The sequence below is a fragment of the Hylobates moloch genome, unplaced genomic scaffold (assembly GCF_009828535.3).
Source record: "Hylobates moloch isolate HMO894 unplaced genomic scaffold, HMol_V3 SCAFFOLD_22, whole genome shotgun sequence".
In the NCBI taxonomy this organism is placed as follows: Eukaryota; Metazoa; Chordata; class Mammalia; order Primates; family Hylobatidae; genus Hylobates; species Hylobates moloch.
In genome coordinates, this window is record NW_026652297.1 from 44,672,419 (window position 1) to 44,698,245 (window position 25,827).

The following is a 25,827-nucleotide window of genomic DNA, read 5'->3' on the forward strand; positions in this document are numbered from 1 at the left end:
AGGAGTTCAAGACCAGCCTGGCCAACATAGTGAAACCCCGTCTCCACTAAAAATACAAAAATTAGCCGGGTATGGTGACGGGCACCTGTAATCTCAGCTACTCAGGAGGCTGAGGCAGGAGAATCGCTTGGACCCAGGAGGTGGAGCTTGCAATGAGCCAAGATCTTGCCACTGCACTCCAGCCTGGGCAACAGAACGAGAGTCCATCAAAACAAACAAACAAAACAAAACAAAACCAAGAACAAACAAAAAAAACAAAAACCAAAAAGAAAGGAGCAGGCAGAGGCATTGGTCTGCTCAGTGAATCTGCATTTTTGCATGAGAGAAAGTAAACATAGAGTAGAGGAAGCAGTCAAATATGCTTCAGTCTCCAGTGAGCAGAGGGATGATTTCTGGTCCTGTCTCTGTCCTGTCTTTTACCTGTGAAAAGAAGCTGTTAATTTACATTGTCGGGATGATATTCAACAGAACTCCGTTTTAGGGTAAAGATCTTGGGGCCCAGAAAGAATGACCTTGTGAGGACATTGTGAGGGAAGCCTCCTGGGGAGGTATGTGGCTTCTGTCTTTGCAGTTACCTGTTTAGGAAGAAAAGGGGAGGCAGTTTTGCCTGACTCGGCAAACTTAACTTTTCCCTTGGCATAGTGAGTCTGGGGCCTCGAGATTGTATTTTCCTTTCTATACCGTACTCACTCCTTGGAAAGAGGTCACTATATGCAGCTCACATTCACAGAGTGGAAAGTTACAGTTCACCTTCTTAAGAGCAGAGTACCGGCCGGGCGTGGTGGCTCACGCTTGTAATCCCAGCACTTTGGGAGGCCGAGGCAGGCAGATCACGAGGTCAGGAGATCGAGACCATCCTGGCTAACACAGTGAAACCCCGTCTCTACTAAAAATACAAAAAAATTAGCCGGGCGTGGTGGCGGGCACCTGTAGTCCCAGCTACTCGGAGAGGCTGAGGCAGGAGAATGGCGTGAACCCGGGAGGCGGAGCTTGCAGTGAGCCGAGATTGCGCCACTGCACTCCAGCCTGGGCAACACAGCAAGACTACGTCTCAAAAAAAAAAAAAAAAAAAAAAAAAAGAGCGGAGTACCTACATATGTTATTTTGAATTCTTCCACATGGGAATTGTATCTATTCTTCCCATTTATCTATGTATTCAATCATTTATTTATGTAAGTGTGGATTCAAGGATATTTAGTTTATATTTTGAGCTATAATCCAATACTACTTTATTTACTTATTTTTTGCTCACATTGGTCTAGCCTTGACCATTGGGAGTTCTTTGATTTGGCTCCCATATTCTTTTGGGAGCCTTCATCAAGACTTCATCAGTGTGGGCTTTTTTTTTTTTTGAAACAGAGTCTCTGTCGCCCAGGCTGGAATGCGGTGGTGCGATCTCGGCTCACTGCAAGCTCCGCCTCTCGGGTTCAAGCAATTCTCCTGCCTCAGCCTCCCGAGTAGCTGGGACTACAGGTACCCGCCATCACGCCGGGCTAATTTTGTTTTTGTATTTTTAGTAGAGATGGGGTTTCACTGTGTTAGCCAGGATGGTCTCGTTCTCCTGACCTCGTGATCCGCCCGCCTCAGCTTCCCAAAGTGCTGGGATTACAGGCGTGAGCCACCACACCCAGCTCAATGTGGGTTTTTTATTGTTGGAGAACTTCCTTACTTTCTGGCACTACAAGATGATCCAAGCCCATCTTGTATATTTCCTGCCCCAATCCAAGGATCTGCCATTTCTTCAAGGAACCCTGGCTCCTTTGATTGAAGAGTGGTGATAGAAACCAAGATCAGTGTGCTTGTTGCTACTGGGATGTTCATGTAAACCTTTAAAATCTGAGTTTCCTCTGGAATTTCTATGCTGATTCATTAAAAATGCCAACTTGTTTATTAATCACTGTCCACACGCCTACCAATTCTGGGATTATGAGACAGTCTGAGTACTTTGTCAACATCAATTCTTAGAATTCTTAAAATAGCATGAAGAAAATCTAATCTCTGGAAGTGGATGAGGATAAAACGTAATTTGAGGTGGCAGTAAGAGAAATGTGAAAATTACTGTCTTATGTCAATATTGTGTCAACAAGCAGGCTTCTTCAATTATAAGGTAAAAACAATCTTCCTCTTTAGAGAAAGGGAAATAAAACTACTTTGTATAGGAAGATTTATTTTCTGAACTGTCTCTGGATTGTTTCTGCATATTCAGTCCAATTTGATGTAAATTTAGAGAGCAAATAGATTTACCTTTCGTAGACCACCACCACCTTCCCCCACCTAGTTTCTCTGCATTTATTTTTTATACGGTAAATATGATCTGAGCACCTAGTATGAGGACAAGTCAAAGAAGTCCAGGATTCTGGCTCGTATTGCTGCATCAGAAGTTGTCCCAAAGCTTCGTGGTACAAAACGACAGCCAGTTTATTTTGCTCACTGTTTTGTGGATTGGAAATTCAGGGAGGGTTCAGCTGAGGCAGGTGAGGAGAGAGCTGAGAGAACCTGTCGGCTAGAACCATCTGTGTGTCTCTGCTGGAGAAATAATGGGTGATGCAAAACAGGACAGTTTGCCTTCCTCCTTCCTCCTTCCTGCCTCCTGGTGCCTCCCCTTGCCAGGCACGAATCAGAAGCAAAATGGCAAGGGAGTCTCCAGCCCCAGCATCACATAGCAGGCAACAGAGTGTGGACTTGGAGATGAGAGAAAGTAGGACATCACTAGCACAGTCAAACTTTATGAATAGCCAAAGGCTTCTTTAAACACCAAAACTCGTTTTTATTTTATATTTTATTCTATTCTGTTTATGTTAGAGACAGGGTCTCACTCTGTTGCCCAGTCAGGAGTGCGGTGGCGCAATCTCGGCTTACTGCAACCTCTGCCTCCCAGGTTCAAGCGATTCTCCTGCCTCAGCCTCCCGAGTAGCTGGGATTACAGATGCGTGCCACCATGCCAGCTATTTTTTGTATTTTTAGTAGAGACAGGGTTTGCCAGGCTGGTCTTGAACTCCTGACCTCAGGTGATCTGCTTGCCTCAGCCTCTCAAAATGCTGGGATTATAGGCGTGAGCCACCATGCCCAGCCACAAAACTCATATCCATTTTTTTTCTTGGTATCTTACCAAGGATCAGCTGGTGTCTTTTTTTTTTTTTTCTGTTTATAATACATTATTTCCTCAAGGTCTATTTTGCTGTGTAAGATTCCTCACCCCTCCCTCAAAATCAAAAGTTCTGTGTTCTTTGAGATATTTCTGATTTGTTTAGTTTTTCTTTCTTTTGCCAAATAGGTTCATATGCTTTGTATCAGTGCAGAAAGTAAGGCCTGCCTGTTTCTATATTCTAATTCCGATATTTTAAACTGATGTTGGCTCAGCTATCAACTATGAAAACCTATTGAAAATAGTATAAAATAACTGTAAATGGGCTTGAATAAATACCTAAAGAGTTTGTCTGCAGGTCAGGTGGATCAGTCTCACTGCAGGCACCAACTTCGCCGTCACTTAGAGACTTTGCTTTTAAGTTTCGGATATTTAAGCCTGCTGGACAACTGATACGTGATTTAAGGCAATGTTTGTATACAAAATATTTTCAGTACTTCTCTTTTTTTTCTTTCTGTATTTAGGGGAAAAAAAGTTAAAATTTGACTCTGAAGACAATTGCTTTCCTAACATGTGGCCATGTTATAACTGTTAGATGCTAGTGTTTAGAAGATCTGTGAAAAAACTGATATTTTTACTCAACTAGTCTCCAGGTATCTAAGCAGCAACTGATTTCAGAGATGTCATGAGAAAGTTGTCATGCAAAAAGTATCTTGAAGAGTAAGTCTTGATGGCCAACTGTACCTTCCACAATTATGGACTGTTGATTTTTATATTTCTTGTATTCTTGGGCTGCAGAGTAACCTAAAAACATATGTCTGCATAATCTGTGGATCACTCTTAAAAGCTCTTAATATGATTCTCAAAATGTAGCTAATAAATTTTATCAAAGAAAATATCTTGACTTAGCAGAGTCTATTTAAGTACAAAGAAAAATTATTTCTCTTTGATGAATGGCAGGTTTGATTTTCACTGGATCTTTCTCAGTCAAATCTTTATCCTCCCTCTTAAGGAAGATTATGCTATTTTAGATTGCTTTATTCAGTGTGGAGATGCCTTTGTCAGCACAGAAATATGTCTGGATGACATATTTTGTACCCTAATATCTGCACTTCCTTTTGGAGTTATTTTTAGGGTGCAGATTTCCCTCTCTATGGATTTCATTTTTCTGAGTCTCTAATTGAAGAATACTATATTTAAATTCAGAGTCCTGTGAGTGGACTAGAAGGAATCTCTGATCTCTGAGGTCATTCAGTGAAACATAAGATGTTCTTGCAATAGGAGGTATATGCAGTTGTATATTATAGACTGCACATTCACAGAATAAGTTCTTATTTAAATATATATATATGGTTTTTTTTTTTTCTTGGAGACATGATCTCGCTCTGTCACCCAGGCTGGAACACAGTGGCTCAATCACAGCTCACTGCAGCCTTGAACTCCTGGGCTTGAGTGATCCTCCCACCTCAGCCCCCTGAATAGCTGGGATTATAGGTGCATGCCATTGCACTCAGATAATTTTGAATATTTTTGTAGAGATGGGATCTCATTATGTTGTGCAGGCTGGTCTTGAACTCCTGGCCTTAAATGATCCTCCCTCCTAAGCCTTCCAAGTGCTTGGGATTAAAGAGGTGAGATATTAATGAAATAGCTGAAAAAAACAGGTTTGGACTGTTGAAATCATGAGAGGAAATAAGCGCCATATTTTTTAAAAAGTGTGCAACAATGAGGAAAAGATAGAGAATAGTACTCTGCGGACAAAGGAATAAAAAAAGACAGAGGAAGTGTTCAGAGGGTTAGAAAGAGAATCATAAGAAAGTGGCACCACAAAGTGAAGGGAACATTTTCAAGTAAAAGTGAGTGTTCAATTGAAAGATCAAAGAAGATGAGAACTGAACATTAGTAACTGATAGCTCTTTCATCTGACTCTAGACAAATAAAATGTGACAACTCCATTTAAACTCAGGTGTGTCTAATTCTACAACCTGCGATCTTTCTGTCATACCATACTACTTGCTATTAAAACAAACAAACATACAAACAAACTCGAGGTGCTGAAAAGACCAGTCAAATACCTACTAATAAATACATGCACTAATTAAATGAATACTGATTTCATGACTGCTTTGATCCAGCACTATTCTAGACACTAAATGTAGAGTGCAAATAAAGAGGATGTGATATCGGCACCTTATAGAGCTTCCAGTCTTGGAAGTGGATAGATATCAATTAGTCATATTTAATAAGTATTATGAAGAAAAAATATGAGGATATAATAAAAATAATAAAAGGATCTATCAGGACCCAACCTGGTGTGAACTTCAATTATGGCATCATATTTGAGCTGAGGTCTTGCAAATGGTAGAAGTCGGTGAGGTGGGATGGGCAGGGGTGAGGATTTGCATGATAAAAAGAGAATGACTATGAAGTGCTGAGAAACTGGGCTAGAGAGTTCAGCATGGCCAGATTGTGCAAAGCTTGGTAAGCCATGTTTGAAGGTCTCTATTTAAGTGTAAGGAGAAGCCTTTATAGGGTTTTTATATTTAATTTCCACATTGCTTTCTGACTCACATCATCCTATTTTGAAAAGAATCGTTATGACAATTCCTGGTAGAAAAGTGCAGCTACAGGTGACTTTTTTCTTCCTCTTTGCGAAGCCAATTTATCACTCCATTGATTTACCTTTATAACATCAGCACCATAATAGCTATGATTTAGGACAAATCCTAGAGTTAGGAGAACACTACTGGTAACATCTACCCAGTGGATGCAACCACACCAATGTAGTATTAGAGTAGAGATGAAAGTGGCAATTGAAGAGACAGTGAGCTTCCTTTGTCTAAAATATAGTAAATTCAGCTGTGAATATACATTTCTCTTTGGAGAATGTAATGCCAAACTTGGCCTAGCAAGAATTAGGGGGCTGGGCACAGTGGTTCACGCCTGTAATCCCAGCACTTTTGGAGGCCGAAGCGGGTGGATCACTTGAGGTCAGAAGTTTGAGACCAGCCTGACCAACGTGGTGAAACCCCATCTCTACTAAAAATACAAAAAAAAAAATTAGCCAGGCTTGGTGGCATGTGCCTGTAACTCCAGCTACTTGGGGGGCTGAGGCACGAGAATCGCTTGAACCCGGGAGGCGGAGGTTGCAGTGAGCCGAGATTGCACCACTGCACTCCGGCCTGGGCAATAAGAGTGAAACTCTATCTCAAAAAAAAAAAAAAAAAAAAAAAAGAATTAGGGTGACAATCACAAACCTAAAATATCTCTTGTAGTCTGGGGACTCACCAAATCAGTTTACCATGTGAGTGTTTGCCTGAGACACAAAATATTGTGGCTCAGTTGAGCAATTGCCCTAAACCCCACTCCGTGGGGACAGGAGTTGGGATCTCCTCTAGATTAGCACTGTTGGAATTGTGATTATAGTCATGACTTAGCTCTATTCTTTTTATTATTTCCTGTTCCCACCTAGATTCAGTCACTCCCCAGTTCTTATCTGAGAAACTCCCATGTTTGTTCTTTTTACTTTTTTCTATTCAGGGCAAGTTGCTATGCAAAACACAGTATGTCTCACGACTGCATCATCTACACTAAATTCTTCAAGTCCCTCTCATCAGCTTGGGCCTGTTTTCCATGCTATAATCCTACATTTCCAGTTGTTTACAGGATATGCATGTGAATACCATCTGTTACGGGTGGAACTGTGTCTCTCCAAAATTCATATATCGAAGTCCTATACACCTGTACCTCAGAATCTATTTGGAGATTCGGTCTTTTAAGTTGTCATTAAGGTAAAATGAGGTCGTATGGGTGAGACCTAATCCAGTATGACACATATCTTTATAAAAAGAGATTAGGACATAGACACACATAGAGAGAAGGTTAAGTGAAGACAGAGGGAGAAAATGGCCACCTGAAAGCCGAGGACAGAGACGGCAGAAGAAATCAACCCTGGCACCACGTTGGTCTTGAACTACACTCCACAATTGTGAGAACATGAGTTGATGTTGTTCAAACCATCCAAACTGTGGTAGTTTGTTGTGGCAGCCCAGCAAATGAATACAGCATCCTAGACTCAAAGTCATTTTACAAAACTGAGTCAGCCCATCACCTTCCTCTAAGAGTAATTCCTCTTTGCCAAGACTAAAATTGCAAGCTCTTACTCAGCATCTGTTGTGGATTTATTAGGTGTCAAGCACTGGGGGTAGTCCCTGCCCTCATAAATCTCCCATTCCACTACAGCCCCCGTCAGCTCATACCTTTCACTGACACTTCCATTATCTTTACCTCCCTGACTGCAAACCGTGCAGTCCTTTGCTATTTGTCCATCTTTCACCTTTCGTTTCTACTCAGTCACAGATTTCCAATGAGTGTTTCATGGCATGCTTACTGCATTTCGTGAGACTGCCACGCCTTCCCTGAATTACTGGTGTAGTCTCCTAATGGGTTTCTCCTTTTCCCAGTCTTTGCCTTGACTTATCTCCTATCCGTTCTGTATACCAAATGTTCTGCAAACATAACTTTCACCACATTACTCACCCTCCTTTCTCAAGAACCTCTCTTACAGGAAAGGTAAAGATAAACGTGTGTCAGCCTGAGTCACTTAGGAGTGAATTTTATGTTTGATGTTTCAACATAGGCAGGGCTTCACCTGTAGATGAGTATCTGAGGTCTCTCATTGATGAATGTCATATCCTTCCATACAGTCTTCATCACATTGGCTTCTTGGGCTAGCAAGGAGTGTTCACATTTTGAGTTAGGTAAATGTTTGAACTGTTCAATGCTTTGATAACTACACTTTTTCTCTATAAGTTTTCTAAAGTTGCATATATATACATGATCAATCCAGATCCTAGAAATAATTTAAGCCATAATGGGGCATGAGTCCACCATTGTAAATTTCACTGCCTTAAACTTCTTTTATATATTAAAATTATTTCTAAATTAATTTTACTTCTAAATTAAATGTCTCCTTTGAGAGGCACTGTAGTGTAGTAGATGAAAACACAGACTCTGAATCTGGAATTCCTGTTTTCAAATACTGGTACTGACACCTAGTCAGCTGGATTACTTGGGTGAGCTGTAAACTTTCTGTCCCCAGTTTCTGATTACAATGATACTTATCACCTAGGGTTGATATGAGAATAAAATGAGTTAATAAATGTATTGTACATATATCAATTCATATAATAATATAAATGTATGCTCTTAAGAGAATATAAATACAGAAGTCCTATCTCACCTGCCCTCTCAAATTATACACTAGGAACCACAAGTCTCATTTGTTAGCTCCACTATTTGCATTTTTTTTTCAAAGCTCACCCTTCACCAGACCCCTCCAATGACATCACAATAAAGAAAGGGGCTTGGCACACTCAAACACACCAATTCAGTGGTGATGTAAAAATGGTGAAAAAGAGTGTAAATAACTTTTCAGAAGATTGGCATGGGGTTTATGGTGTTGCATGTGAATGGGTGAATGCTAAAATAAACCCATGCTAACATGAAGACCAAGCTACTGCTTGGTGTAGATGAGGAAGATCTCAAAAATGCTGTTTCTCCTGCTTCAGGAAATGCTGACCTCCTTCAGATCAACATGAAAGATCAGGGGCCAGATCTGTCCTTTCCATCAGACAGAATTCCTTATTTCTGACCTAATCTATGTGCTACAGGGTAGAGTGACTCCTTCTCTCTTTCCCTGTCCCTCTTTCTCGATTAATTTCCCAAAACCTGTATGTAAATTGATCTTCACAAAAGTAAAAAGGAGAATGACCCAATGTAACTCACTGTTGTCATTTGCTCCAGGTTTTCTTTCTTTTTTCCTATTTGTTTTTCCACTGATCAATTTTTCTATCCATGAAATTAGGAATCAAAATTCCATGACCTCTAAAATGCTGTACATATATTGTAATCTGTTGCCATGAGCTTGACACTTGTCAGGAGTTACAAAGAATATTAAAATTCCCCCTTTCCGGGAATATTTGGTCTAAGTTGGAAAGATAAACAATACTATTAAAACAATACATTGTATGTTTTTTTTTTTTTTTAACCAAGGAATGTATTTTGCTATGAATGGCAAATAACAGAAGAGAAACTGTAAATGTGGTAGAGAGGAAGCAATGATCACTAAGATATTTGAGGATTCTGGAAGAGTTTGCCTGAGCTGAACTTTGGAAATCAGAAAAGAAGGAGAGGAAGAAGGAGATGATGGAACATTCTAGGAGGAAAACTGAAAGAGGCATTTTGTGGGACACCTGGAGGATCACGAGGTTGAGGATATGCCAGGGGGAATTCAGATTTCAGATAAGAGGCTTGTGGAAAAAGTTCAAAGAGGAATATTGAGACCACATTATGAGGGATTTTAAATACCAGGCTGGGAGTCTGTGCTCTGCTTTTAGGTTACTGCTTCTCAAAAATATCCCTAAGGGTGATAGGAATATTGTCTCATTTGACTGCAAAAATTTTAAAGTTTTAACTAACAATGTATAGTGGATTATTTTTAAAGCTAAAATAATGTCCATGAATGTTGCATTCTACTGCATCTTATTTATTTTAGTTGTTCTGTAACAATTATGATTTTCTTTAATCAAAACTTCCAGAAAAATCCAAGCTGCAGGATATGTCTTTTCTTAGAGCTTTAATTACCCCCCATATTTCTAAGAATCCTTGAGGTAAGAGCATTCCAAATAAAAAGCACCAGGGCCTTAGGCTACAGAAAACCACTATAAATATTTTGAAAAGAGACTCATACACTAGCTGAAGGTAAGACATATTTTTTTTTTTTTTTTGAGACAGTATCTCACTCCTGTCATCCAGGCTGAAGTGCAGTGGCACGATCTGGGCTCACTGCAACCTCCACCTCCCAGGCTTAAGCAATCTTCCCATCTTAGCCTCACAAGTAGCTGGCACTTGTAGGGGCAAGCCACTGTGCTGGGCTAATTTTTGTATTTTTTTTTTTTTTTTGAAAAACTGGGTTTCACCATGTTGCCCAGGCTGGTCTCTAATGCCTAGGCTTAAGCAATCTGCCCACCTTGGCCTCCCAAATTGCTAGGATTACAAGTGTGAGCCACTGCACCAGGCCAGGCACACTTTAAAAAGGAAACAAGAGCTGCAGGCAAATGCCAACCTGTTCTGTTCTTGGGGACCTTTCCTTTTCTTAAGCTTTCCCTACACAGGACAGAGGTGAAGATCATCACCACAGTCATTGCTAAACATGGACAATCTTTACCTCTTCAAATCATTGGCACATACAACAATCATTGCCAAACATGGACAATCTTTACCTCTTCAAATCATTGGCACATACATTATTTCATTTTTATTTCAGCATATTCTTCCAAGAATGGATCAGAGGCCAATAGAGGGCTACATTGGGGAATGTATTTCCCCACCTGAAAAATGTATGCATTCTGCTCCTTATTTGAGACCACTGTTTCTTTATTAAAAAAGTCAAAGGTTTATTTGAGAATGATTCTATCTTGTTAAATAATAAATTTTCAGGTACAGATCTTTACTCTGCAACAATGAGGACTTTCTTATTTGGTGAGATAATACTACTTTCCCTTAATTTACTTGTATGAACCTGGCTAAGAACATTGCAATTGAGACTTTTCCTGCATGTTGGCTGGGCCCAGCTTCTGGGAGCCAGACAGGGATGGTTCCTTGGAAGGGTGGATGTTCTTGAGGCTGTTGGGAGAAATTAACTCTCAAAACAGGGCGTCTATGTTGCCTCTGCTTTTGATAGACAACCTTGATTTACGTTGCTTTGATGTCTAGCATATGATATCTTTTCATGATTTACAACTGGGGATATAAGGCACTACAGGGATGTTCATGTTTCTTCTTATTGCTACTTCCTTTTCATCTGTGCAGTGACCCCAAACCTAGCAAATTGTATAGGCTGAAACTCTGGATGTGGGCAAGAGAAGGGGGTAGGGGGAGTTGTCTTATTTGAGACCCATGACCTTTGAGTTGGAAACTTCTCTTATAAATAGATAATTATAAAAGTTGTGATTTAAATGGGGGCCCTGAAAGGCTCTCTGACCCCAAGTATCTCTCTCTGCCTACCTGCCAAGAATCTGCCAAAATTAAGGCTTTCATAAGTCTCTTATTAAGGCATAAATACTTTGGGGCATTTATGGAGGACTTGGGGAGGTGATGTTGATGTTAAAACCCAAGTCGATTTTAGCCCCGTCATGGAATCTTAGAAACTTTTAAGAGCCTAATAAATAAGAGGTCAATCTGTTCAAAGTTCCACCTAGGACAAAAATGCTTTGTAATTGCTAAAACTTATTCATCCAGCTTCAGACAAGCAGAGTAAAGACCTAGAAATTCACCAAGTGATGAAGAAATTTCTTCCGTAATTACACCATGATAATGGTATTTGTTTAACAATTATTATACTATGCAACTCTCAGCACACTTTTTCGTCTATATTACTTACTTACTTCTGTGTGTTGAGCCCAAATCTGCCAACATGTGACTTCCATCCTTTGATCTCATTTTCTGGGAGCAGCACAAAAAAAAATATGGCTTCCTTGAAAGCTCTTCATGTATTTAAAGATCACTCTCAAGCCCACAGTCAACCCGGAGTAGGCAGATGAAGCAACTGGGGAAAAGACCTCTTGACCTACCAACAAACAGTAAGCACTTAGGGGAACAAATGAAAAACTGTATGTGCATAAGTTTACTTATAGAAGCTTGAATAGAAAAAAAATCACAATAACTTAGATGACCATCACTGGGAGATTAGTTAAGAAAATTACCATGTATGTTTATCATGTGATGTGATGCAACTATAGTCACATGTTGCCCAACAATAGGGCTATGTTCTGAGAAATGTATTATTGGGTGATTTTATCCTTGTGCAAACATCGGAGTGCACTTACACAAACCTGCATAGTATGGCCTATTACACACCTTGGTTATAAGGTATAGCCTATTGTTCCCAAGCTACAAACCTGTACAGCATGTTTCTTTACTTAATACTATAGGTAACTGTAATACAATGATAAATATTTGTTTATCTAAAATACACAAATTGTCTATGTATAGGACACTTACTACGAATGGAACTTGCAGGACTGGAAGTTTCTCTGGGTGAGTGAGTGAGCGAGTGAGTGAGTGAATGTGAATGTCTAGGACACTCCAGTACCCTACCATAGATGTTACAAACACTGTATGCTTCGGCTACACTAAATTATTTTTAAAATTTTATTTCCTCAATGATAAGTTAACTATGGGCACATATTCTCAGGGCCTTCTGGGGCTGTGTCATGGGCAAAAAAAAAATCTTAAGTAATAATAATAATAAATTAACCTTAGCTTACATTTTTACTTCATGAACTTTTAAATTTCATTTAACTTTTTTGTAATAACACTCAGCTTAAAACATAAACACATTGCAGAGCTGTACAAAAATGCTTTCTTTCTTTATATCCTTATTTTATAAGCTTTCTTTCTATTTTAATTTTTTGTTTGGATTTTTTACTTGTTAAACATTTTTGTTAAAAACTTAGACAAAAACACACACATTAGCCTAGGCCTACACAAGGTCAGGATCATCAATATCACTGTCTTCCACCTCCACACCTTGTCCCACGGGAAGGTCTTTAGGGGCAATAACACGCATGAAGCTGTCATCTCCTGCGGTAGCAATGCCTTTTTCTGAAATCCCTTTTGAAGGATTTGCCTCAGGCTGTTTTACAGTAAACTTTTTGCACATAGAAGGAGTATGCTCTAACATAACAATAAAATGTATAGAACAGTAAATACATAAGCCAGTAACATAGTCATTTATTATCATTACCAAACATTACGCACTGTACATGATTGTATGTGCTGGAGTTTTATACAACTGGCGGTACCAGCATCACCACAAACACATGAGTAATGCATTGCTCTACAATCTTATAACAGCTACATGGTCAGTAGGTGACAGAAATGTTTACAGCTCTACCATAATTTTATGGGACCACCTTCATAAATGTACTCTGTCATTGACCAAAAACATCATTATGTGATGGATGATTGTATTAAAAATGAGGATGTAATGATACATTTTTGACCAGAAAACTATTCATGGCATATTAAGTAAAAGAAGCTGTTCATAAAACAGGTATAAGATTCTATTTGGAAAAATTATAAACATATATATGTATATCCATTTTTATAAATATACAAGAAGGGATAATGAATAACTAACCCACAGTTAATATTGAATGGCATTTGGATGGTGGGATTGGAAATATTTTCTTGAATTTTTCTTCTTTATATATGTCAACAGAAACCCTTTATGATTTTTTTCCCAAAAGCAATATAGCTATTTTCAAAAATAAAATGAGAACAAATGACTGCTTAGTGCACAGTTGGTATTCAGTACACATTCGTTGAACTGAAACTGGAAGGTGAAAATAAAACATTACCTAAGTCCTGTAAGAACAAAGAGAGAGAGAGAGAGAGAAAGAGTGGTACATATGTGTGTGTGTGTGTGTGTATGTGTGTGTGTGTGTGAGAGAGAGAGAGAGAGAGCTTGAAAAACAAAAGAAATATTTGTTCAGGGTGGCCTAAAAGGAGCAATGGTAACAAATTAAGTAAAATGTCAAAGCTGAATTAAAAAGATAAAATTCCCAATGAGAGATAATCTGGATGGTGGAACTGAACCGCATGGGAAGTAAGCAAGAGTTTGAGTTTTGGAAAAACAAAAACAAAACTAAAACTTTTCCAGTTTCTGAAAGTTGACCTTTCAGAAACCCGTCTTCATTTTTTCCATTCGTTATAAGGATACTGAAAAGGCTCAAAATTATGTGTTGGATTTCTCCTACGTGGCTTAAGCCTAAAGTGAAGCATCTCCATGTAGAAGAGTGACCACTCTGGGACTAATCTGGGCACAGCACAGCCTTTCCTCCCAGTGGAATGTGGCCTTTGTCAGATTCTAGCCTAGGGCCTTTGCAGCTGGCTATGTCCCAGTCTGTTGGGTACATCATGGAAAATGAGGTCCTGTATTAGCCACATGTGGGCTGTATTTGAACAGTATGTTATGGCCTCCTGCCTGTGTGTAGGTTTTGAGAAGGTCAAGACACATCTGCTTCTAGTCTATCTTCACAGTTGGAGCAGGAAGAAAGTGGGTTCTGACGATACTGGTTTCTGACCACTAAGGAGGGGGCTGTGAGGTTGTCTTTTATAGATTGAGTACATAAAAGCATTTTAGCATTTTTTCTTTCTCCTTTTTATTAATGAAAGCTGGTCTTTGAAACTCACATTTCAAGCCACAAATATAAAACCCCAAACCAACCCTTGGCACTGGACTCATTATCCAGGCTCATCACAGCACCTTAAGACATGATAGTACTCTATTTGGAAATACGTAGCCTCCTGGCCTCAGGTCCAAAAGTCTTCCCATGCCCCAACAATCTCAAGCCCCTCCCCCAGAATAAATAAATAAACAAAAACAAAAAACCCACTTTTTAGTTGACACTGCTAGCTCTATAACTGTAATCATATTTTTACCCCCCCAGTTTCTCCTTGCCTCTGCTCATTTCTTACTGTGACCTGCATTCAATATCTTCATTTAGCTGCCTGTCTTCAATCTACCTTCAACTGCTATGCTCTGACTTTCACCCTGACCACCCCATTAAATTCAGCTGCTCCATCCAAGGGGGCTTATTCTCAAATTCCACATCTGTCTTCGACATCGGTGAAATGTTTGACCCTGGTATCCGTCAACTTCTTGAAGCTCTTCTACCTGTTTCCACAACATTGCATCATCCTGTTTCTCCTCCTATTTCCCTTCCTTTTCCTTCACTCTGCCTTCACGACACATTTTTCTCTTTCACTACAGGTCTTCATAATCCCCTCTGCTCTTCTTTTTCATTCTAATTGCCTTGGAGAATTAGCCACTATCAATATATGAATATTTTTACATAGATTGTACCATTCCACTCACTACCCACCAAATACATCTAGCTGAATGTTGCATGTCATCAGAAACAACATGCCTAAATCGAACTGGTCCTCTCACCCAAACCCATATGCAGATTACAAATTCATTCCCAGTGGTCTTGCTCTGACTACTATCTTCTCAATCTTGAAGGACAGAACCTTTATGATTATATTTTATTTTTCCAACTCCTTCTTTTATATGTCTGTATTTCCCTCAAAATCTTCCTCTTTCTTTGAAATTACCATTCAACTGATCTCCCTGTCCATCTCTCCTTTCGGGTCACAGGTCTGTAATTTTGAAATACAGCATGTGCATGAAAGAGAGTACAAAATTCATGTGTCTAATTACAAGAGTAAACAACAAAATGACCACCAGTGAATTGACTGCCAGATTAAGGTATTGAACACTTTCAGAACAATGCTGCAGTTGTGGGTTACTCCAAAAGTTTGTCCTCTCTGCATACAATTCAACTGGTACACTGCAGTCAGACTAATTCTCTTGAAATATTACCTGTATTGAATTATTCTATTTCTCAAGAACATATAATGATTTACTATTGGTAAGTGAAAACTGCTAAGTTTTCAGTGTCATTTTCAAGGCTGTCAAATATCCAACCCTGTCCAATCGCTTCTACTTTTTAACTTAGTAGCCCACTGCAGAAATCAAGTCAGACTATATACTCTGTGTGTTTTGGTAGAATCATCTTGGCTGGTTTCGTATATCTTTGCTGCTGAGACTCTAGAACCTTTTGCCTAAGCATCTTTGATAATAGAATGGGACTTAATGGGACTTAGTCCAAGAAGAGAACACCTCTCTCATGATTTTTTCAGGGCTTGGAGTGGCTTTAAACTCATTAACCGGTAAGAAGGAATTTTACTTAAAAACTGTAGAAAATAAATCTAAATAGGGAGTAAACTGATTTCATCTTACTTTTTGCCTGAAGCTTTCGTGTATAAATCACGGCAGAAATTTCCTATGAATAAAGCATTTCCTTCCTCGCATCTGAACTTACATTGACTTTAAAATGAAACTAACCACAATAAATGTGAGTTGTTGGAGGAAAAAAAAATCTAATTCAAAAGCTGTTTAATAATAATGTCTTTACTCATTTATTTTCTCAGTAGGGAATGAGTGTCACAAACACTTTTCTGTTTTTATCCCTGAAACTAATCTCCATTGCTAGGTCAATCTCATGGGGACTCTATGCACATATGTACTGGGGAAGTTTCTGTTTAGAAACCAGATATAACGCCAAACTTCATCCTGCTTCGGTTTTTATAAGCATCCCACGTTGTTGTGATAACTGAGATAAACTGAATTTTTTCTTCGCTTTTGAAAGCCAGAACGACAAAAATATGGTAAATATTTTAAAGCTAGATTTTAAGGTTGTTTCCCAAGCTGGCAAGAGTTTTGATGTTGCATCAACTGCACTTTAACATTTCCTGTAAGTGATTAAAGGCTCTTTTTAGAAGATAATAATTACTTATTAAAACCACTCTTGGTTCACAAATTGATTTGAGATGGCAAGCAAGGATTTTTTTTGCAAAATGAGGCTCAATAATCTGGGAAGTCTTTCACAATTTTTGTTCTGATTAAATTGTCCCATAAAATATTGACAGCTAGCGTGTACCACTTTCCTACATCCCTGGGAATATCTGAAACAAAAGATGAGGAGTTCTGCCTCACAATCCTAATATGAAATTAAATAAGAGATGAAATAGTATGTAAAACATATTGAACACTGTATTGACAGAATCCCGTGGGACATTGTTCACCATGCCCACCATCATTCACTCTTCCCCTTCCCCATTCATTTTATTTTGAAATACATCTTGAGTACAGAAGACTGTATAAAATATATGTGTATAATCACAAGAGTGACAATAAAATAAACACCTGTACCTTGACTGCCAGATTAAGGTATTGACCATTTCCAGAACCTAAGAAATCCCCTGAGTGTACTTCCCTTTCATTGTTCTCTTCTTGGGCTGGGATGTGAAACCTCAGGATGCACTTGCTTCCTCAGGCCCCTTCTGTGTAAGATTATTTCTGGAAACGGCCTGATAAACCTCTTATTGGCATTCCCACCTAACCTCTACCTCTCTTTGTGTGCTGGCTTTTTTTCCAAGTGCGCAGAACATAGTTGTGCCACATTCCGCCTTCTAGACATCCAGTCCTACCTATTTTGCATCTATATCAGTCAGGGTTCCAGCAAGAAATAGACAGCACATTCACATTTTGAGGAGAATTTTTAATAGAAATCTTTTGTTTGTTTGTTTTAGAGGTCTGAACAGAATTTAAGGAAATCAATAGAAAAATCATATATTATCCCTGGGCTAGCAGTGAAGGAGAAGCCATACCATCCTGCTATGAAAGGGCTAAAGAATAGAGTGGCTTCTGGCCGGGCGAGGTGGCTTACACCTGTAATCTCAGTACTTTGGGAGGCCGAAGAGGGCAGATCATGAGGTCAGGAGATCGAGACCATCCTGGCTAACATGGTGAAATCCCGTCTCTACTAAAAATACAAAAAAGAATTAGCCGGGCGTGGTGGCGGGTGCCTGTAGTCCCAGCTACTCAGAAGGCTGAGGCAGGAGAATGGCGTGAACCCCGGAGGCGGAGCTTGCAGTGAGCCGAGATCGCGCCACTGCACTCCAGCCTGGGTGACAGAGCGAGACTCTGTCTAAAAAAATAAAAAGTAAAAAATAAAGTGGCTTCTGCAGCCCAGAACTGAGGAGCACAGCACAGCCTGAAATGGCTCGTAGCCTTTTGCAGAGACACAGGTTTGCTGGCAGGGAAAGACTCATGGGGTGCCTTGATCTCTTGATGCCTACTCCTCACCCCAGTGAGACCCCAAATGAGAGAGGGCAAGGGAAGCCTTCCATGCAGCCATAGACCAGCCTCCTGGGCCATTAAGCAGGTGGGTATGAGTGAGGAATAAATCTGGAGGAGTACATGGAAGTCATCCATCACAGCTTCTAAGGCATCAGTAGCAGAGGAGCTTCAGAAACCATCCCTAGCCCTAGTGTCTTCAAAAGGAGGGGAGACTCGCTGATCCATCTCACTTATTTTCCTATGTTGTTTGTTTTAATTTAATATCTGATTCCCACCTCTCTTGGGATCCTCCAAAGACCCCTCTGCCCCTTGTCCTGCAACCTGATCCTCTGAATACAAAACTGCTACATGACATCTTTTAACATATGTCTGGCCAGAGAGTACCCATCTTTTAAGGCCCATATCAGATTATGTTATTTTCTGGGGAACTTTGTTAATGACATATCCCCAGAAGTGTCTTTTGCTCTCAACTCTTCTTGCACCTATAATCCAAATCCATGTTCTCCAAACTTTTTGATCACAGAGTCTCTGAAGAAAAAAAAATTAAGCATAGTTTTCTGGACTACGTTTAGTCATATGTTTATAAATTATATGCATGTGCAGTTCTAATATATACATTATTTTAAAGGACACATAATTCGACATTGAAATAATAAATTAATATGAATAAAAGTTCAAGCTCTTTTTTTCACTCACCTCAATCAGTTTCCCCACTTTGGTGACTTGATCTTCCTCCATTTCTAGTGCTTATTTCTATTCTTTTGTGTTTATGATTTTTTGAGCTTCCTTCACAATGCAAAGTTCTAGACTATTATAATCACGTTTTTATAAAAATGAAGTGGTATATAGAATTATCAATATGTGGTAAGGGTGGTAAGTTTATGTGTGTGTGTGTGTGTGTGTGTGTGTTTGAAACTTTTTTGTCACTTGTGTGGGGGAATGTATGTGTGTGCCTGTGTTCACCTGTCCTTGTGTGGGGGAATGTGTGTGTATTCCTGTGTTCACCTGCCCTTGTGTGGGGTGTGTGTGTGCCTGTGTTCACCTGTCCTTGTGTGGGGAGTATGTGTGTACCTGTGTTCACTTGTCCTTGTGTGGGGGATATGTGTGTGTGCCTGTGTTCACCTGTCCTTGTGTGGGGGGTATGTGTGTGTGTGCCTGCATTCACCTGTCCTTGAGTGGGGGTTGTGTGTGTGTGTGCCTGGGTTCACCTGTACTTGTGTGTGTATGTGTGTGTGTTTGTGTGTGTGCATGTGTGCCTGCTTTCACCTGTACTTGTGTACTGGGTGGCTGTATAAAATGGGCTTATTTCTGTGAGTATTGTTTTAAAATCTGGAGAAATGCTACCCCGGACAATGTCTGTGAAAACTCTGCACTCAAAGTTTAGAAAGAACAATGGAAAAGGTGTCTTTTCTGCTACTACCGTAGCGTCAGCTTCAGGCTAGTACTGAAAGTCCATGCTCTTCTTTAGTAAGCATTCAAGGCCTCCTAAAATTTTGAATTCCATTTTATTCCAATCAAAATGTTTATTTCCTCACGTCTATTTAGTTTAGAGGCATGGGACTAAGATGATATGCAAAATAAGTACCCATTAACTGACTAAAGTGTGACCATGTGTGAACATACTTTCTTTCCAAAAGAAGAATCTCAAAATGTTGATGATGAAATGCTATTAATTTCCTTCTTAGATTAAAGATCTTTCTATCCACCCTGCCTCTAATTTCTTTTGGGTAAATAACATTTTTTGTCTTCTCTGACTCTAAAGGTTATTTGCGTTTCACATAAGAAATAGAAAAATAAAAGAATAAAGAAAAAACAAAGAAATTAAACGTATTTCCATACCTAGTGATACCTGGTATTAAAATTTTAGCTTATGCTTCCCGTAATTTTTTAATGCATAGCATCTTTTATACCTACTAGGAATCATACTTCATTTTTGAAATCTTCCTTTTGTTCTTAATACATCATGAACATATTTCCATAGGCTAATTATACTTGGAGAAGATGATGGTGATCACTGTATAATAAATATTTCATCATAAAGGAGTCTTATAATTTAAGAATTTTCATAGAGTTAGAAGGTTACATTGTTTCCAATTTTCACTGCAATGAGCACTCATTTTCAACAGCATCTTTGAGCATCTCTTATGTAATATAAATTCTTCAAAGTACAATTTCTGTTTCAAAAATATAAAACTTAAAAAAAATTACTCAAGTTTATTATCATATTGCTGTCCAATTGTTACTATAAGGAAAGAAGGAGCTAAAGAATAGAGTGGTTTCTGCAGCCCAGAACCGAAGAGCATGCTGCAGCTTGAAATGGCTCGTGCCTTTTGCAGAGACACAGTCTTGCTGGCAGGGAGAAACTCATGGGGTATCCTGATCTCTTGATGCCTACTCCTCACCCCAGTGAGAGTCCAAATGAAAGAGAGAGGACAAGGGAAGCCTTTCATGCAGTCATGGACTAGCCACCTGGGACATTAAATGAAGATTGTGTCATTTTTATATACTTGTCAATTGGGTAAATAAAATTTGCTAAATATTTTACCAGTCACATTTATTTGATTGCTAGTGATGTCAAACACTTTTCCAAAATTTTTATTGGCTATTTACATTTATCCTTTTTTAAGTTGCCTGTTACATATTAATACAGGGTTAAGAAATCATGTAGGCAGATAGTAAGGGTATGGGAGTCCTACATAAGCCTTTTCTTTTTAATGAAAAGCAGCCCCAAATCATTGTCTAACAAAAAGCAGCCTGTAAAGTCTATCTGCAGACATAGACAAGCAAGCTGAGAGCTTGCAAGGTGAATGCCAGCAGGAACTAAGGACTAGACATGTTGCAGATGGCGGCTCCATCTTCCCTTCCCTTTGTCAGTCACTTGTACTGTAAGGAGCAGACAAGATGGCCCAGATCAACTGGAAAGCCCATTTGCATAATAAGATTAGGATGGGGTGACCAGCCTTCCTCTCATGCTATGTAAACGTCATACCTGATCGAACCAATCTGTCAGCCCTATGTAAATCAGACACCACCTCCTCATGCTCGACTATAAAATCCGGTGCATCTGCCACTATCTGGTCCTTTCCACTTGGAGACCCCTTTCTCTATCTCCTTCTCATCTCTTCTGCCTATTAAACCTCCACTCCTAAACTCTTTGTGTGTGTCCATGTCCTAAATTTTCCTGGGAGGCAACAACGAGCCCCAGGGCATATATTCCAGACAACATAGCTGCTTCAGTACCATTCACCCCTTTTTCTGTTAGATATTCATCTTTTTATTTAACAGTTCTTTATACATTACAAATATCAATCACTTCCCCATCTTATATGTTCCCAATATGAAATCTTGGGCTTTACAGACAAGGACGTGGGTCACAAATAGGACTTGCAAACTGTTCATGGTGAAATAACCAATGCTGGGAGAGAACTCCACAGAAACCATATCTTACCAAATGGAGGTCCCTTTGAGGACTCCATATTTATACCATAAAGGCAACCAGTTACATTGCTCATGGTTGGAATTTATTCTACTTTTTCCTTTACCCAGAAATGGAAGAGTTCTGGTGCCTGTGCATTGGTTTGCATCTGTCTCTGTCCTTAGGTTCAACCCTTCTCTGCAGTCTTTTCTGCGAGAAACAACAGAAGAAAACAATGTCTCCTGGAGTTGCGTAGTAACCAAACAGTCCCTGCTGATGGTTTATGATCCTGACACATTATATTAACAGAGTTTCCAACACCACAGAGGGACCAATTTCTCTTAAAACTTTAAGATAATCATCCCATTAAATCATGCCAATCCGACACAAGCAATCTGACAAGCAAAGTGTCTACTTAAATGTGATACAAAATGGATAACTCTAAATGCTAAAATAACCACTTCTTTTTGAGTGAAGCCACAGTTTTCTTGTAAATAATTTCTTAACAGCCTCTATCATTTATACCTTCATATAAAGTAGGTGGATTGCTTGGAAATGCTGTAAACTCATTGACTTTGGGGTTTTGCTTTTGTAGTATTCTTATTTACACAGGATCTACCATTGAGCCTTGATCAAATGACTTCATTTTTGGCCATAGTTGTCTCTTATGTAAAATGTTACCAAATTGTTGAACTGTCTGAAGAGAAGCTTGCCTGCCTTTCTTTCTTTCTTTCTCTCTTTCTTTCTTTCTTTCTTTCTTTCTTTCTTTCTTTCTTTCTTTCTTTCTTTCTTTCTTTTCTTTCTTCTTTCTTTCCCTTCCTTCCTTCCTTCCTTCCTTCCTTCCTTCCTTCCTTCCTTTCTTTTTTTGAGACAGTGTCTTCACTCTGTCCCCAGGCTGGAGTGCAGTGGCATGATCTGGACTTAACTGCAACCCCCGCCTCCTCGGTTCAAGCAATTCTCCCGTCTCAACCTCCCAAGTAGCTGGGATTACAGGTGCGTGCCACACCTGACTAATTTTGTATTTTTAGTAGAGAAGGGGTTTCATCATGTTGGCCAGGCTGGTCTTGAACTCCTGACCTCAAGTGATTTGCCCGCCCCAGGCCTCCTAAACTGTTGAGATTACAGGCGTGAGCCATTGTGCCCGGCAAGAGAGGCTTTCTTAATTTCCCTTCTCAATGACCTGTTAATTAATCTTCCTCTTCAAAGCCTGCTATTGGTGAAGCCAGTCGGGTTTCTTACCTTGCTCTTTTGCTGAGTCAGGAGCCAGCTGGAATGGGTAAGTAAACCATGAGACTCCTACATTTCATAACTGTAGCAAAACACTTTAAATATGTTTATTTTTGTTTAAAAAGATGAAAGTCATCACCTACCCCACTGCTGTAAAGGTATAAAAATGCTAATGTAATCTTTTTAAATCTGTTATTGCTTCTCTGGGAGGAATATGAGGTAAATCAAACCTACAGTGATGCAGCAAAATTCAAAGCATTTGACAGAAGTTCATTTTCCTTAGTCGCCACCAGGCAATGATAATGGTTGTAAACAGCATATGCCAGACATCTGTATCTTGTCTTTTGGAGGGTTCCAGCTTACCTTCCATCTATCTGTTCTTCTAAAAATGAAAGTTAATCTGCTTTTTCACAGAAGTCATTTTTTGATAGTTGTTATACATAATTTGAACAGAATTTAAGTATGTATTCTTATTTGACTTAACTTAGAGAAATATGTTATAGATAACCTTTTTACTCTTTTGCTTACAAGCCTGAAAGTTGAAAATGTGTGAAGCACTTGATGTTCTTCTTTACTTTCTTGAAGTATTTAATTTTTCTGAGTGTCAGAAATTTTATCTTCAATGGAACATATGTTGCCATCTGCCCTTTTTTTCTCATCACTAAAAAACACAGTGTGAACTTTTATAGGAAAATCTCTCTCTGCCTCACAAAGTTATCTCTCTCCGCCTCACAAAGTTATTATGATACTCAACGGTATAATAACATTAATAAAACTAGCTACATTTATTAAACTCAGTTGTATAATAAATAATTTGACTGGTCTTTGTCCCTGGTTCCTGGAAGGGCGACTCTAAATTCTTAGAATTTTCTAAATGATAAGAGTGCCTTTGTTATTCACAACGGATCCCTGGGACCACACTTACAAGTCAGCACAATCTCCCAACCTTGGTGGAAGAGAGGGGACTGGAGATTGAGTCCAAGACGTGGCCAGTGATTCAACCAATTCTGCCTGTGTAAGGAAACCTTAATAACTGTGGACCCTGAAGTTTGGTGGAGCTTCCTGGTTGGTAAATATATCAGAACACATTGTGAAATACAACAGAAAAATTACTTCTCGAATTCAAGGGAATATAAGATATATTAAAAGTTTGAAATAAAACAAGCTGTATTTTTTTCTCAGCAAGGAAGAGGTAATTCTTGTCTGTGTTTCCCAGGTCCTCTTTCCTGAACTGAGGCCTACCCCATTATAGCACTGGCAATTCAAATCATGTCAGCGAGAGACACTTAATGATTATGAAATCTTTTCATCTTAAAACTTTGATGTGAGAACAAGACCCTGCAATATATACATTATATGCAAATGATAAAGAGAACATGCAAATTGAAAACTTGGAAACTAAAAGCTCACACATAGCCCAAACATTCCCTAAACGAAGAATGAAATTTCCCTTCTAGACTGAGAGATGCTATATCCAAAGATTTGACCTGCTTATTACTCAGATGACTGTGTTTTACAGTTAAAACCCTTCAATAAAGCTATTTCATGTAGCAAGAAAATAAAAATGATCAAAGTTGAACCTACTGGCTGTCACTTTGCATGCCAGAATTCTGACAGACATCCCTGAGTAGCATCTACAAGACCCAACAGATGAATACTGGAAGATTCTTTAATATTAGATTCCTCCCAAAATGACAGATGAGAGTCAGATCTCACCCGGGAGAAGCATCATGGGAAATAACCAAGGTGCCAAATAAGAAAGATTAAATCCATCCAATTTTACATGAGCTAAAGGAGAGCTCATTGAGCCTGAAGAAACAGGCAATAATATGACAAAGAAAAATAAAGAGGGTAGGAAAAATAGAGAGCAAGAAAAATAACTTGGATAAACTGATTTTAAATCTATCAAAAAACTGGACTTTCAACAAAAATAATTTCCAAGTTCAAATTGTTGTTCAGAGGAGCTGAATTGGAAAGTAAATTATATGCAATGGGCATGAGCAACAATCTCAGTTTATTACAATAGCCCTTTTAATGCCATCTCTATCTGCACAGGTTTGCCAACTCACTTCAACTTTGAACATCACAGCAGAGTTTGTTTACTCCGACTGTTAAAACCCTCACTAATTCAGAGCAATTAGTAGAAACCTAGCTTCATTCTGAATGATGGATTTTTTTTTTTTTTTTTTTTTTTTTTTGAGACAGAATCTCACTCTGTCACTCAGGTTGGAGTGCAGTGGCGTGATCTCAGCTCGCTGCAACCTCTGCCTCCCACGTTCAAGCGATTCTCCTGCCTCAGCCTCCCGAGTAGCTGGGATTACAGGCACGTGCCACGATGCCTGGCCTTTTTTTTTTTTTTGAGACAGAGTTTCGCTCTTATTGCCCAGGCTGGAGTGCAATGGCGTGATCCCGGCTCACCACAACCTCTGTCTCCCAGGTTCAAGCGAATTCTCCTACCTCAGCCTCCCAAGTAGCTGGGATTATAGGCATGCACCACCACGCCCGTCTAATTTTGTATTTTTAGTAGAGACAAGGTTTCTCCATGTTGGTCAGGCTGGTCTTGAACTCCCGACCTCAGGTGATCCACCCGCCTCTGCCTTCCAAAGTGCTGGGATTACAGGCATGAGCCACAGAGCCTGGCCAATGATGTAATGTTTTAAAGTCATGTGACCTGCATCAGGCTGTCTACGCCAGTGTTCATTAGTTAAGATAATAGATCACATACTGTAGTCAAAAGCCTAGATGAAATTCTCCATTAGAAGTGTTAGAAGATTGAATGAAATTATTTCTTTTGTCTTACCAGTTTTCTTATTCTGTAATTTGGATAAAGCATCATAATTGTCCATTAATGGAATCTTTAATGTAAGTAAACAGTTTTTTCTTTCAAGTAATTTTAAACATCCCTACATTAAGTTTTAATTTTATTATTCATTTTGTTTTGTAAGCATTATATCAATAGTCATGAACACTTGCCAAAGTTTTTCTTCTCAAACACTGTTTTCACTGAATCCCTGAGTGTATCTGAAGATTTTCTGTTTCCCAGTGGATCAAGCTCAAACACCTTCCATCATGTTGCCTCACTTAATTCTTAAAATGCTACCAGTTCTCTTAAAATCTCTTAATATTTTACAAATCCTTTTACAGCTTTTAAAATGCTACAGATTCTCTTTTTTTAAGACAAGATTTTTAACTTACTGTTCTCTGCCAACATGTATTTAGCTCGATTCCAAAGTTTACACATGCTGTTTCTTGCTAGAATTGACTTTTTCCCCTTTCTAATTTAAAGGCTACATGAACATTAACCCCCCCAAGTCACTCATCCCCTTA

General features: G+C 39.1%; 1 long non-coding RNA gene across 3 annotated transcripts in view; it reads left to right on the forward strand.

Moving 5' to 3' along the window:
• Nucleotides 1–11,493: 11,493 nt before the first annotated feature.
• LOC131382291 (uncharacterized) overlaps nt 11,494–25,827 on the forward strand; it is a 64,391-nt gene continuing 50,057 nt past the window's right edge. For all 3 annotated transcript variants that reach the window (XR_009211612.1, XR_009211611.1, XR_009211613.1), the window contains exon 1: nt 11,494–11,727. This is a non-coding gene — a long non-coding RNA (uncharacterized LOC131382291). The remainder of the gene's footprint in view (nt 11,728–25,827) is intronic.